This window comes from Pan paniscus, chromosome 16 (genome assembly GCF_029289425.2).
Source record: "Pan paniscus chromosome 16, NHGRI_mPanPan1-v2.0_pri, whole genome shotgun sequence".
In the NCBI taxonomy this organism is placed as follows: domain Eukaryota; kingdom Metazoa; phylum Chordata; class Mammalia; order Primates; family Hominidae; genus Pan; species Pan paniscus.
The window spans coordinates 78,525,001-78,538,978 of NC_073265.2; the positions used below are offsets into that span (position 1 = coordinate 78,525,001).

The window sequence follows — 13,978 nt, forward strand, 5'->3', positions numbered from 1 at the left end:
CACCCTATCTTTTTAGGGTACAATTCATTCTCTTTTATTTTATTTTATTTTATTTTATTTTATTTTATTTTATTTTATTTTTGAGACGGAGTTTCGCTGTTGTCACCCAGGCTGGAATGCAATGGCTCCATCTCAGCTCACTGCAACCTCCGCCTCCTGGATTCAAGAGATTCTCCTGCCTCAGCCTCCTGAGTAGTTGGGATTACAGGCATGCACCACCACACCCGGCTAATTTTGTATTTTTAGTAGAGACAGGGTTTCTCCATTTTGGTCAGGCTGGTCTCGAACTCCTGAACTCAGGTGATCTGCCTGTCTCGGCCTCCCAAAGGGCTGGGATTACAGGCATGAGCCAGCACACCTGGTCCATTCTCTTTTATTTTTATGTATTGATTTATTTATTTGAGACAAGAGTCTTGCTCTGCCACCCAGGTGAGAGTGCAGTGGCACCATCACAGCTCACTGCAGCCTGGACCTACCAGGCTTATGCAATCTCCCCACCTCAGCCTCCTGAGTAGCTGGGACTACAAGTGCACACCACCATGCTCAGCTAATTTTTTTTTTTTTTTTTTTTTTTGTCTGTAGAGACAGGGTCTCCCTATGTTGTCTAGGCTGGTCTCGAACTCCTGGTCTCAAGTGATCCTGCCACCTTGGTCTCCAAAAGTATTAGGATTACAGGCATGAGCCACTGCACCCGACCTCTCATTCTCCTTTAAATCCTAATTATATGAACCAAATTACCTGACAAAGCTCTCACAGAGGAAGGCTGAGAGCCAAGGATTTGGTTGGGATTAGAAAGTAAGATCTTAAAGAAGCCATAAAGCAGAGGTTCAGGCTCAAGTTGCCTTTTGTGAGGCTCAGGGTGCATCTTCTAGTTTCTGTTTACTACACACTCAAACTGGATGCCTCAGCAAACCAGTTCTCATTGTTTCTTATGGTTCCCATCAATTAGCTGTGAGAGCTTGGGCAAGTTATTAATACTTAACCACTCCGTGCCTCGATGTCCTCATATATAAAAGTGGAGGATGAAAATAATACCTACATAATAGCGTGTTGTGAAAATTAACTACTTAAAATATGTAAAGTGCTTCCTATGTGTGTGGCACATAGTGAATGCTATATGTGTGTTATTCCGGTTTTCAGAGAAGGGTAATTTGCTGATGAAAAGTTGGGCAGACCTGGCTTTCAATTCCCTCTCCACTGATTCTGAGCTGTGTGACCTTGGACAAAAAAACTTAGCTTCTTCTAAACTAATTTTCTCCATCCTCAAATCAGGCCATGAAGCTAATGAAGCTTAAGCTTTGGGACTACTTACTTGCTAAGGCTCTCTACCTAATTTTGTATTATAACTGTATCACTGCAATTTAATCTTTTAAAGAAAGTCCTCTGAATTTTTTTTTTTAAGAGAGTCTCATTCTGTCACCCAGGCTGGAGTGCAGTGGCGTGATCATAGCTCACACTATGATCGAACTCCTAGGCTCAAGTGATCCTCCCATCTCAGCCTCCCAAATTTAGCTAGGAGTACAGGCATGCACCACCACGCCTGGCTAATTTTTTATTTTTTGTAGAGACGGGGGTCTCACTGTGTTGCCCAGGCTGGTCTAGAACTCCTAGGCTCAAGTGATCCTACAGCCTTGGCCTCTCAAAGTGCTGAGATTACAGGCATAAGCCACCATGCCTGGCCGTCTCTATTTTATAAGCTTCATAAAACCTGGATCCATCCCTAAGAAGGGGGTAAAATAACAGTACAGTCAGGCTAGGTGCAGTGGCTCACACCTGTAATCCCAAAATTTGAGAGACTGAGGTGGGTGGATCACTTGAACTCGGGAGCTTGAGACCAGCCTGGGCAAAATGACAAAGCCCTGTCTCTACAAAAAAATACAAAAAACAAAATTAGCTGGGCATGGTGGTGCACACCTGTAGTCCAAGCTACTTGTGGGAGGGCTGAGGCAACAGGATCACTTGAGCCCAGGAGGTCAAGGCGGCAGTGAGCCATGTTTGTGCAACTGCATTCCAGGCTGGGTGACAAAGTGAGACCCTGTTTCAACAACAACAATAATAATAATAATAATAGTACATCATGTGTCACAAACAGCATTTCAGTAAACAATGGATTGCATATATGACAGTGGTCCCATAAGATTATAATGGGGCCAGGTGCGGTGGGTCCCTCCTGTAATCCCAGCACTTTGGGAGGTCGAGGCGGGTGGATCACCTGAGGTCGGGAGTTCGAGACCAGCCTGACCAATACGGAAAAACCCCATCTCTACTAAATGCAGGGGTCTGTCCTGCAGACCCTGACCCAACAATGGATGAATAATGTACACTGACATACAGATATTCTGCTTTGCCAATCCGGCTGAGTGTCCGTGCCACTTACAGACACCAAGGAAGGTTCTGTACAGAGTCAGCAGCCGTGGCCTCGACTTATCAGCGAGACTTGCATTCAGTAAGGATTAATTGAAAAAGGTCGTGAGTAAACACACCTGTGGGTAATTAACCTGGTCGCCCCCACCCTGGAGGGAGCTACCACGCACCGGTGAATGATCAAAGGTTGGTCTTAAGACCACATGAATAAACAAGCTAGTTAGATAAACTACTCTACCTTCCTTTGTACCCACTTTAAGCTATTTACTCAAGGTAAGAATTAGGTTGCCTTCAGCCATAACCTTATCCTGAGACTTTTGCGAAAACCTTCAGGCCTTCCAAGGTTTGTGGCTTATAATTTTCCCCACCAACCTGACTGAACCCCCACAACTAAAAATACAAAATTAGCTGGGCATGGTGGTGCATGCCTGTAATCCCAGCTACTCAGGAGGCTGAGACACGAGAATCGCTTGAACCTGGGTTGCAGTGAGCCAAGAATGCACCATTGCACTCCAGCCTGGGCAACAAGAGCAAAATTCCGTCTCAAAAAAAAAAAAATTATAATGGAACTTAAAATTCCTATCACCTAGTGACATTATAGCTGCTGACATTATTCACATGTTGAGGGTGATAGCACAACATATTACTTGTATGTTTGGGGTGATGCTGATGTAAACAAACCCACTGTGCTGTAGTCATACAAACATGTATAGTAATGTCCTAGGCCTTCATATTCACTCACTGTTTACTGATGAACTCACTCAGAGCAACTTCTAGTCCTGCAAACTCCATTCATGGTAAGTGCCGTATATACATGTACCATATGTGTACCATATATATACCATACCATTTTTTTCTTTTCTTTTTTGAGATGGGGTCTTGCTGTGTTGCCCAGGCTGATCTCAAACTCCTAGTCTCAAGTGATCCTCCTTCCTCAGCCTCCCAAGAAGCTAGGACTACAGGTACATGCCATCAGGCCTGGCTAATTTTTTAAAAAAATTTTAGGGACGGGGTCTCACTATGTTGCCCAGGCTAATCTTGAACTCCTGGCCTCGAGCATTCCTTCTGCCTTGGCCTCCCAAAGCACTAGGATTACAGTCAGGAGCCATCATGCCGGGCCCATTTTTAATCTTTTTTACAGTATTTTTACTGTACCTTTTCTATGTTTAGACATGTTTAGATACACAAAACTTACCATTGTGTTACAATTGCCTGCAGTATTCAGTATAGTAACATGCTATACAGGTTTGTAGCCTAGGAGCAATAGGTTACACCATATAGCCTAGGTGTGTAGTAGGCCATGCCATCTACGTTTGTGTAGGACACTCTATGATGTTCTCACAACAAAGAAATCACCTAATGATGCATTTCAAAGAGCATATCCCTGTTGTTAAGTGATGCATGATCATGCTTATCACACAGAGTAACTATAAAGATTAAAAGAGATAATATATTTAATGATTTAAAATAGTGCCTGAGTTGGGCATGATGGCTCATGCCTGTAATCCCAACACTTTGAGAGGCTGAGGTGGGAGGATTGCTTGAGCCCAGGAGTTCAAGACCAGTCCTGGTAACATAGCAAGACTCTATCTCTATAAAAAATTTAAAAAGGAGCCGGGAGTGGTGGCATGAGCCTGTAGTCCCAGCTACTCAGGAGGCTGAGGTGGGAGGATTGCTTGAGCCTGGGAGATTGAGGCTGCACTGAGCCATGGTCATACCACTGCATTCCAGCCTGGGCGACAGACGAAGACCTTGTCTCCATCAATCAATCAATAAAATAGTTTCTGGCACATAGAAAGTCCCGAATAATATATAGTAGCTACTTCTTTGGAACGTATGACTGCAGAATTTATTTTTCTCCTTTTTTTCCCTTTAAATACATAACGACTTCAGAAAACTCAATTTACAAAAACCCAAATTTTGGAAGCGAGAATAAGCCAGTGGGTAATAATTCTAGTTATAAAATGACTCACTAACCATTGTTAGGCTCTTTACATTTTTACTTGATGTCTTAAAAGCAGTGATCCATCCACTGAGCAAACACAATGATTGAGACACTATAAATGCTTTGAAATCCTGAGAGGGCAGACCCTGCAGAGAACAGGAATAAACGGACCTTTGGCATCCTGTGCAGCTCCTGTCGAAGTGCTGGAAGCCAGAAGGGGCTTCTCACTCACTGGACTGAAGAGGGATTCACCATCTTCCCAGCTAGACCCCAAGTCCTGAGCCTCACATTCCTTTAACTTCCGCTTCCCTCCAGCCAACCCGGTCCATTTGGAAATTCCTAGAATTTCAGCCTGATCCTTCCTCAAGAACAAAGTGGGGCCAGGCGCGGTGGCTCACACCTGTAATCCTAGCACTTTTGGAGGCCGAGGTGGGTGGATCACCTGAGGTCGGGAGTTTGAGACCAGTCTGATCAACATGGAGAAAACCCATCTCTACTAAAAATACAAAATTAGCTGGGCGTGGTGGTGCATGCCTGTAATTCCAGTTACTCGGGGGGCTGAGGCAGGAGAATTGCTTGAACCTGGGAGGCGGAGGTTGCAGTGAGCCGAGATCGCGCCATTGCACTCCAGCTTGGGCAACAAGAGCGAAACTCCAGCTCAAAAAAAAAAAAAAAAAAAAAAAAAGAACAAAGTGGGAGGCAGCATTTCCTGCCGAGGCCTTCTGACCTGGCATCAGATAAGCTGGCTCTAGACAAGGGTGACGGCCCTGGATCAGATGGCTCTGGCACTGCATCTAAGGGGACAGGGCACACTGGGTCAGAACAGACCTTCTGGCACTGGGCAGTGTAGTATGGACAGCCCCACTGTCCCTGAAGGTTGCTAGAGCTGCAGCCGCAGCCCCAGCCCCAGCCCCAGGCCCCTGCTAGAGCTCCCAGGAGGACTCCCTGTAGCCAGATATTCCATGATGCTGTGGGAACTGGCCTGGGTCCAGAGGTCTTCTGAAATTCTGAGTCAATCCTCAGGAGAGGAAGTATCCACTAGGCGTGGGAGCCTGAGTGACCATTTAAAAAGCTGCAGAGAGCCCGGAGCCACCTGTAGTCCCAGCATATGGCCCAGAGGTTCCTGTGGCCCAGCACTCTCTGGGCTGTGGTTGACACCGCTCAGGGAGCAAAATCATAGCTAACCCTAACATAATAGCAGCTCACTCTCACTTCCTTAAGAAGAGTCCTGCTTTAAGCATTGTATTAGTTTCCTGTGGATGCTGTAATAAATTGCCAAACACTGGGTGGCTTAAAACAACAAGAACTTATTTTCTCACAGTTCTGGAAACCGGAACCTGAAAACGTATTTGGCTGGGCCAAGCTCCCTCCAAAGGCTCAAGAGGAGACTCCTTCCTTGCCCCTTCTAGCTCCTGGTGGCCCCAGGTGTTCTTTGGTGTGTGGCTGCCTCACTCCAACCTCCTCCTCCCTGCATGTCTCCTCCTCTTCTGCCCCTGTCATTGTCATTGGATTTAGGGCCCACTTGGATAATCCAAGATGATCTCCTTATCTCAAGATCCCTGACTTAATTACATCTGCAAAGACTCTTTTCCCAAATAAGGTGACATTCACAGGTTTTGGGGTTAGAACATGGACCTCTCTGTTACGTGTACTAACTTCTATCCTCACGACAACCCTATTTTAAAAAGTGCTCTTGTTTTATAGATGGAGAACTCAGGTATAGGCAGTTAAGGAATTTGGCCCAGGTCACACAGCCAGGAGGTAGCATAGTCACTATATCATATTGCCCCTCCCATAAGTCCTGGAGTCCCAGACACAAGAGCATTCCCACAAGAGTGACTAAGGGGGTCTGGGACACAGGAAGCCAAACCTTGTTACATAACCTCGCCATTCCATACACACCTGGACATTTGATGAAATGACTGAAATAATATTCAAATAGATGAAGGGCTGGGCACAGTGGCTCATACCAGTAATCCCAGCATTTTGGGAGGCCAAGACAAGAAGATCGCCTGAGCCCAGGAGGTCATGACCAGCCTGAGGAACATAACGAGATCCCGTATCTATAAAAAATTTAAAAATTAGCCGAGTGTGATGGTGCATGCCTGTAGTCCCAGGTACTCAGAAGGCTGAAGCTGGAGGATTGCTTGAGCCCAGGAAGTTGAGGCTGCAGTGAGCCGTGATCGTGCCACTGTGCTCCAGCCTAGGCGACAGGGCAAGACCCTGTCTCTAAATAAATAAATAAATAAAAATGAAATAAAATGGATGAGAGTGCCATGAGGAAGGATTTCAGGTAAAAGGACAAGTGCCATTTCATTCACACTTCCCATTGGGAATGGCATCTGGAACTTGGTAAGCACTGAATCCATGCTGGTCATTATCATGCACATTCCTAGCAGCCAGGGAACAAGAAGGGGAGAACTAGCACAATGGGAGACACAGTCTCTCTACCCTTGCAGGTGGCCCTTGCCTGGCAGGCTCTGGTACCAGTCTGACCTGACACCTCTGCACCCTCTCCTATAGGGAAACTGAGGCATGGTGACATAAAATTAGAATCTGAGTTATGCAACTAAAATCAAACCAATGTTCCTGAGTAAGTTAATCATAGAATTAGCGGTGTAATCCAGCAATTCCACTCCTAGGTATTCAACTCCTAAGAACTGAAAACAAGTGTTCGAACAAAAATGTATACACGAATGTTCACAGCAACATTCTTCACAATAGCCAAAAGGTAGAAACAACTAGATGTCATCAACCGATAAATGGATAAAAGTGGCATATCCATGCAATGAAATATTATTCAGTCATAAAAAGGAATGAAGTACTACATGCTACAACATGCACCAACCTAAGAAACATTCTGCTAAGTGAAAGAAGACAGATACAAAAGGCCTTATATTGTATAATGCCATTTATTTATTTTTTAGTTTGTTTTTGAGATGGAGTCTCACACTGTCACCCAGGTAGGAGTGCAGTGGCACCATCTCAGCCCACCGGAACCCCCACACCCTGGGTTCAAGTGATTTTCCTGCCTCAGCCTCTGTAGTAGCTGGGACTACAGGTACCACCACCATGCCTGGCTAATTTCTGCATGTTTAGTAGAGACGGGGTTTCACCATTTTGGCCAGGATGGTTTCGATCTCCTGACCTCCTGATCCGCCTGCCTCGGCCTGTCAAAGTGCTGGGATTACAGGCGCGAGCCACCGCACCCAGCCGTATGATGCCATTTATATGAAATACCCAGACTAGGCAAATCTGTAGAGACAGAAGATAGATTGGTGGTTGCAGCGGGTAGGGGAAAAGGGGAGTGGGGAATGACGGCTTCATAGGTAGAAAGATTTCCATTTGGAATGTTGGAATGATGGAATATGCTGGAACTAGATAGTGGGTAAGTTTGCACAAAATTGTGAATGTACTAAGTGCTACTGAGTTATACACTTAAAATGGTTGAATGGCATGACTGGGTATGATGGCTCATGCCTATAATCCAGTGTTTTGGGAGTACAAAGCAGGAGGATGCCTTGAGGCCAGGAGTTGGAGACCAGCCTGGGCAACATAGTGAGACTCAGCCTCTACCAAACATTTTAAAAAATAAAATTAGCTGGGCATGGCGGTGTTCCTGGACCAAACCGAGGGTCAGTCTGCTATTTCTCGAGGCCCAGTAATGAGATGCAGATGAACTGGGGAGGAAGAGAGTTTTTATTTCTGTAACCTGTTACAGAAAGAAGGCCTGGAAATTATCACCAGACCAACTCAAAATTACAGAGTTTTTCAGAGCTTATGTACCTTCTAAGCTCTATGTCCGTGTGGAACTGTGCATTCATCTAAAGACATAAGTGATTAACTTCCTTTAATCTATAACTAAGGTCTGAGTCTGGAAGACCTTCTTCAGGAGCCTCAGTAAGTTAATCTAAATGGGTCTGGGTGCTGTGCTGGGGTGATTACCCTTATCTTGTCTCCTGCTAAATCATGGAGGTTTGGGGAGTTCCTTCAGACCTCCAATAACCATGTTTGTGGAGGCCTGGGGAGTTTCTTCAGAACCCCAATAAAACTTGTTTAATTCTAAATGGGTCCTGTTAAGAATTCCTTCATTATTTTGTCATGCTTTAAGGCCCAGGAAAGGCCTAGGCAAAACTCTTGGTGGGCTTTTGTTACATTCCAGCCTTTGTGATACGGTTCCGATGACTGGAGGAACACCAACCAGCGTCTTCTGTCTCACACTGATAGGATTAACGACATGGACACACGTGGAGTGACTTTAAGGCGCGAAAAGTTTAACAGGCAAGAAAGAAGGAAGGAAGAGGAAAACTCCCCCATACAGAGACAGAGGGAGGGGGGATTCCAACAAAAAGAAAACCCCATGTGTGGCAGAAAAGTGGCTGCTTATGTTGGGATGCTGGAGGAGGTGGTGTCTGGTTTCCATAAGACCCAGGGGATTGGTTTGACCAGGTGAGTCATTTACACAGCCCTCAAAAAACCTGGCCCTCCCACCTTAGTCCTCTAATATGCAAATGCGGGTCGCCATGATGTTCCGAACACATGGTGTTATCTGGAGGTGGCCATGACACTTGGTACTCCTGGTTACAAGGAGAAGATGGTGGGAATCGCCATATTGAGTGAGCCCAGTTTCTAATGGCTGGCATTTGCATATTAAAGCTTGCTGGCCCAGCCTTTCGAGCCACCTTTTCTGTTAGAAAAGAGATGGTTCAGGGGTTGTTTCTTATTACAAGAAAATTTCCACCAAGAACCTTTGCACTTACTATCTGCCTAAAAATTATTTCTTAATAACTCCTGTATCATTTGTATAAGGGTACTGGCTTTTCTTCCGCTTTTAATATTTAACCTAACCACTCAGTCAGTACTGAAACAGCTGCGCTGGAAGCCTGCGTTAGTGAGACCTGGCCTGCCACAGTGGTCCCCTCCTGTAGTCCCAGCTACTCAGGAGGCTGAAGTGGGAGGATTGCTTGAGCCCAGGAGTTTGAAGCTACAGTGAGCTATGATCATGCAACTGCACTCCAGCCTGGGCGAGAGAGACCCTGTCTCTAAAAATAAATAAGTAATAAATTAAAATGATTAAAATGATGAATTTTACATTATGCACACTTTACCATGGTAAACTAATCAAGCTGGAGTCACAGCTCTGCTCCTGCCTCTCGGGAGTGTAACTGGTGCCCACCCCTTTCCAAGCCAAGGTGATAGGAGCCCACCTTGTTTCTGTTTTGTTTTGTTTTTTTGTAAACATCCAAATGACTTCTTATTTATTTTTATTTTTACTTTTAAGAAAGTTGTGAAACAAAGAAACAAAACAGGTAGGTTTTACTCACGGTAAAACTCTGGGTGATAACACAAGGCAATAATGAGGGGGTTGGGGACTGAGTAAATAAACCCAGAGAGAAGTAAACAATACCAGAGGGAGCAGCAGCTGATGGAATGTGGGAGGTGAGGACCCGGGAAGGGGGCGTCCAAGGTCTGAATCAGCCTGGAGCCCCAGGGTGGTGTCTTCACGGGGCGGTGCCTCCACCCAGCTGGGCCTGCACTGCAGGCTGGGCTCAGACCGGGGACGCATCTGGCCCATCAGGACTCCAAGGCACAGGAACCCTTTCCTGGATCTGCTCTCTGCCCCTCCCGGACTCAGGCCCCCTCCTCCACATTCAATTCCCTCGCTCACAGTTCATGAATCCAGCCTCTTGCCTCCTAAACCAGACCCTGCATGAGGCACCCCCTCTCCTGTTGGGGCACTGCACAGCCTGCATGAGGCACCCCCCTCTCCTGTCTGAGGCATTGTGCAGCCTGCATGAGGCACCCCCTCTACTGCTGGGGCATTGCACAGCCTGCATGACGCACCCCCTCTACTGTTGGGGCATTGCACAGCCTGCATGAGGCACCCCCTCTACTGCTGGGGCATTGCACAGCCCGCATGAGGCACCCCCTCTACTGTTGGGGCATTGCACAGCCTGCATGAGGCACCCCCTCTACTGTTGGGGCATTGCACAGCCTGCATGAGGCACCCCCGCTGCTGTCTGAGGCATTGCACAGCTTGCATGAGGCACCCGCCTCCCAGGGGCACTCAGCCGGCTTTGTCTGCCTCTCCCAGGCGACCTCAGGCCGCACCCACACTTTCTAGACCAAATGGATCCCCCAAAATTAAAGATTCCAAACCCGCCGATGCTGAGTGACAGAGTAGAAAGAGCATGGACATCCTGGGCTCCCATGGTGCCCTCCCTTCTGTGACCTTTGATTGTGTGACCTTGACAAGTCACAGACACTCTCCCCTCAGTGCTGAAAACTGGGAGGCGCAGCATCCACGTTGCCCACTTCCTGAAGCGTTGTGGAGATGGAGTGAGCTGCTGTGTGGGAAAGTGTACAAAGATAAATTAGCATAATGAACTCAGGAAATTTCAAGTCCCAGCCTGACTTGCCGTGTTCCCCTTCTGTCTTCTGCAGTGACCTGGAAGTGCTGTAACCACCCATTCCCTTGCCCAGGGGCCTGCCTGCTCCTCCCAGGCCACTACTCAGAGAGGTCTCCTCTGTGCTTGCTTGGAAGGTTCCTGGAGCTATAAGCAGGTCGCTAAGAGCCCTCTCCCCAGACCCAGCACCCCCGCCCCTGTTCTCTTGCTGTTACCTGTCAACAGGCTTCCTGCTGTTACCGACCCCAGCGCAAGAGCCACAGAAGGCAGCTCTCTGAGGGCACCAAGCCAGGCAAGGCTGAGCATCCTCCCAGGGAGTGAGACATCAGCTTCCCAAAGAAAGGTCTTCGATTACTAGTCTCTTAAAAATGCTTCAAATAAAACAAAAGGGGTTCTACAGCTACAAACGTTTGAGGAATTTGGCTAACCCAAGTTCAACCCTCCCCCTCCTTTCCCTTCCCCCACCCATCTCAGAAACCTACAGTAACCTGCTAAGTTGGGACCACACAGTGGTTAAGGCATGGGTTTTGTTTTGAAGGCAATTTTCAAATACACACAAGGAGAATTATTAGTAAAATCAACTCTTTGGACCAAAGGAGTTAAGGACATAACACCCCAAAATACCCTGACCTGGCATATTGATTATTTCAAGCCAAAAGCATCTGAGAAGCAGCAGTTGTAGATAAGACAGGACCTTCTGAGCCACCCTTTTGTCACCTCCCCATGGGTTCTTCTTGCCTGCTGCCTAGATAGAGTAGATTTATCAAGGCAGGGGAATTGCAATAGAGAAAGAATTTTATAGACGTAGGGCCGGCTACGCAGAAGATCGGAGTTTTTTTTCTTTTTTCTTTTTGAGTTCAGGATTATATATATTACAATTTGCCTTGTTATAATACATTTGTGGCTTTATGATAAAAATAACTCAGGGACATATGGAATTCAAGCTGATTTGCGTAACTGTCACAAGAAAAAAAGCATTAAATGCATTTCTGAAATAAGTATTTTCATTTAATTTCAGAATCTCAAAACAGCATTAGACCTTGCCTTGTTTAAAAAAAATTAAGTTAAATACTAAGCTAAATAACCTTCTTGAAAGGTTTAAAAACACAATTGATATAGAAAATGTTTTCCCTCTAATCTCAACCTTACATAAATGGAACAGGTGAGGAAGAAAAGGTAGACAATTTCTTTAGCAGCATATATGGCTAAATCCATCAACCACCAACTGGGGAAATATCAAAAATTAACCATTTCATAAACCAAAAGATAACAATTTTAGGGTTACAGTAAGTAAAATATTTTTGAAACACTTCAAAAACTTTTAACCATAAACTAGAGAATCATCTCTTCATTGTACGAAAGAAAGGACTAACAGAAAGTAAGACATTTAAACTAAACTGATTTTCAATCCTCTTAGAACAAAATGAAAAATAATGGTGGATTAGCTAAGCTTTGTGCTCTAATCAAACTAATTACAGTGATTTAAAATGGCAACAACCCATCTGACTGGGCAGCTTGACAGTTCAGAATACTTTTGCAATAGTTTTTTAACGCAAAGACACTAAAATGATGCGGTCATGCAATGTCCATCTTATGCATTCTGCATCTCTTTGCCAATCTCGTAGCTAAGGATCTTGTTCCAATCAATCTTAGTGCGTGTAAGTAGCAATTGTCGATGTAAGGCTTTGAAAGTAGTGTCCGACATTGTCTGATAATTCTCACTAATGGCAGTCTGGTATTCATTTTCTGCAGCTTTTACAATCTTTGTAAATTCTTTTGCTGTTTGCACTTGATTAGACACTGTTAGGGAATCTTGTATATCTTTATGACTCACTAGCTGAACATTACTGTCTTCATAATAATGAACCTGAATTTTCAAGATGCCAACCACTTGAGTGGTTGAAGGAGTGATTATAAACCTTCATTCTGACCTCCAACGACCATTCCAAAAGTTTTTTTGCTTGGAACTGATGGCTTTCTATGCATGCAATAGTGGTTTGCTGTCCATCTATTTTTTTTGCTATACGCAGTGCAGACTCCATTCGGGTAATGTTCTTTTACATAAGCTCGCAGAGTAGTTTCTACTTAAGTTCTCCATGATTCAATTGCATTTTCTACTTCACAGGGTCTTGGATCAGTTGCCTCCTTTCTTACGTGATCAAATTTAAAACAGATTCTGTTCTTTGGATCCTAAAACTTTCCATTTCCCAAGTCGCCATGTTTTGTCATCAATACCTGATCTTCATAACCTTCCATTTTTACAGGAGTAAACTGCTCCAAGTTATACTGTGCAGACGCACGGGCTGCTTTTTCCCTTCTCTTCATCAGACAGCTCCTCCTCCAGACCCGCCATCTTCCTTCTAGCAACAAACTGTGGCGGGGGCGGGGGCAGTGGCCACGTGACTTACCCCTTTCCGTGCGGTGCTCGGCGCCGCGCACCACCCCCGGAGTTTTATTATTACTTAAATCAGCCTCCTTAAAAATTGGAGGCTGAGGTTTTTCGAGGACAGTTTGGGGGAAGGGCGGGTGGCTGGGCAATGGGTGCTTGCTGCTGATTGGCTCGGGGTGCAATCATAGGGGTGTGGAAAATGGTCTTCGTGTAGTGAGTTGCTTCTGGGTGGGGCCACAGGAGCAGCTGGCCGGTCCTCGTGGAGTCATCGGTTGTCAGAAATGCAACAAGACATCTCAAAAGGCCAATCTTAGGTTCTGTCATAATGATGTTATCTGCAGGAATAACTGGGAAATTTGCATAGCTTTTTTTTCTTTTATTCTCTTTTTTTTTTTTTTTGTTCTGCTCTGCTGCCCAGGCTGGACTGCAGTGGTACTATCTCGGCTCACTGCAACCTCTGCCTCCCGGGTTCAAGCCATTCTCCCACCTCAGCCTCCCGAGTAGCTGGGATTACAGGTGTGCGCTACCATGCCTGGCTAATTTTTATATTTTTAGTAGAGATGGGGTTTCACCATGTTGGCCAGGCTGGTCTGGAACTCCTGACCTCAAGTGATCCTCTCGTCTCAGCCTCCCAAAGTGTTGGGATTACAGGCATGAGCCACTGCGCCCAACCCATATCTTTGTGTAAAATAATTTTTTTTTAAATAAATAGAGACAAGGTCTCAGTATATTGCCCAGGCTAGTCTCAAACTCCTGGGGTCAAGAGATCCTCCTGCCTTAGCCTCCCAAAGTCCTGGGATTACAGGTATGAGTCACCGTATCTGGCTGGAATTGGCATATCTCATGACCTCCAGAATAATGGCTGCAGTCATT

At 45.6% G+C, this 13,978-nt stretch overlaps 1 pseudogene; it reads right to left on the reverse strand.

Annotated features, from left to right (window-relative positions):
- Window positions 1–11,334: 11,334 nt before the first annotated feature.
- On the reverse strand, window positions 11,335–13,978 carry LOC100971138 (F-actin-capping protein subunit alpha-2-like; annotated as a pseudogene).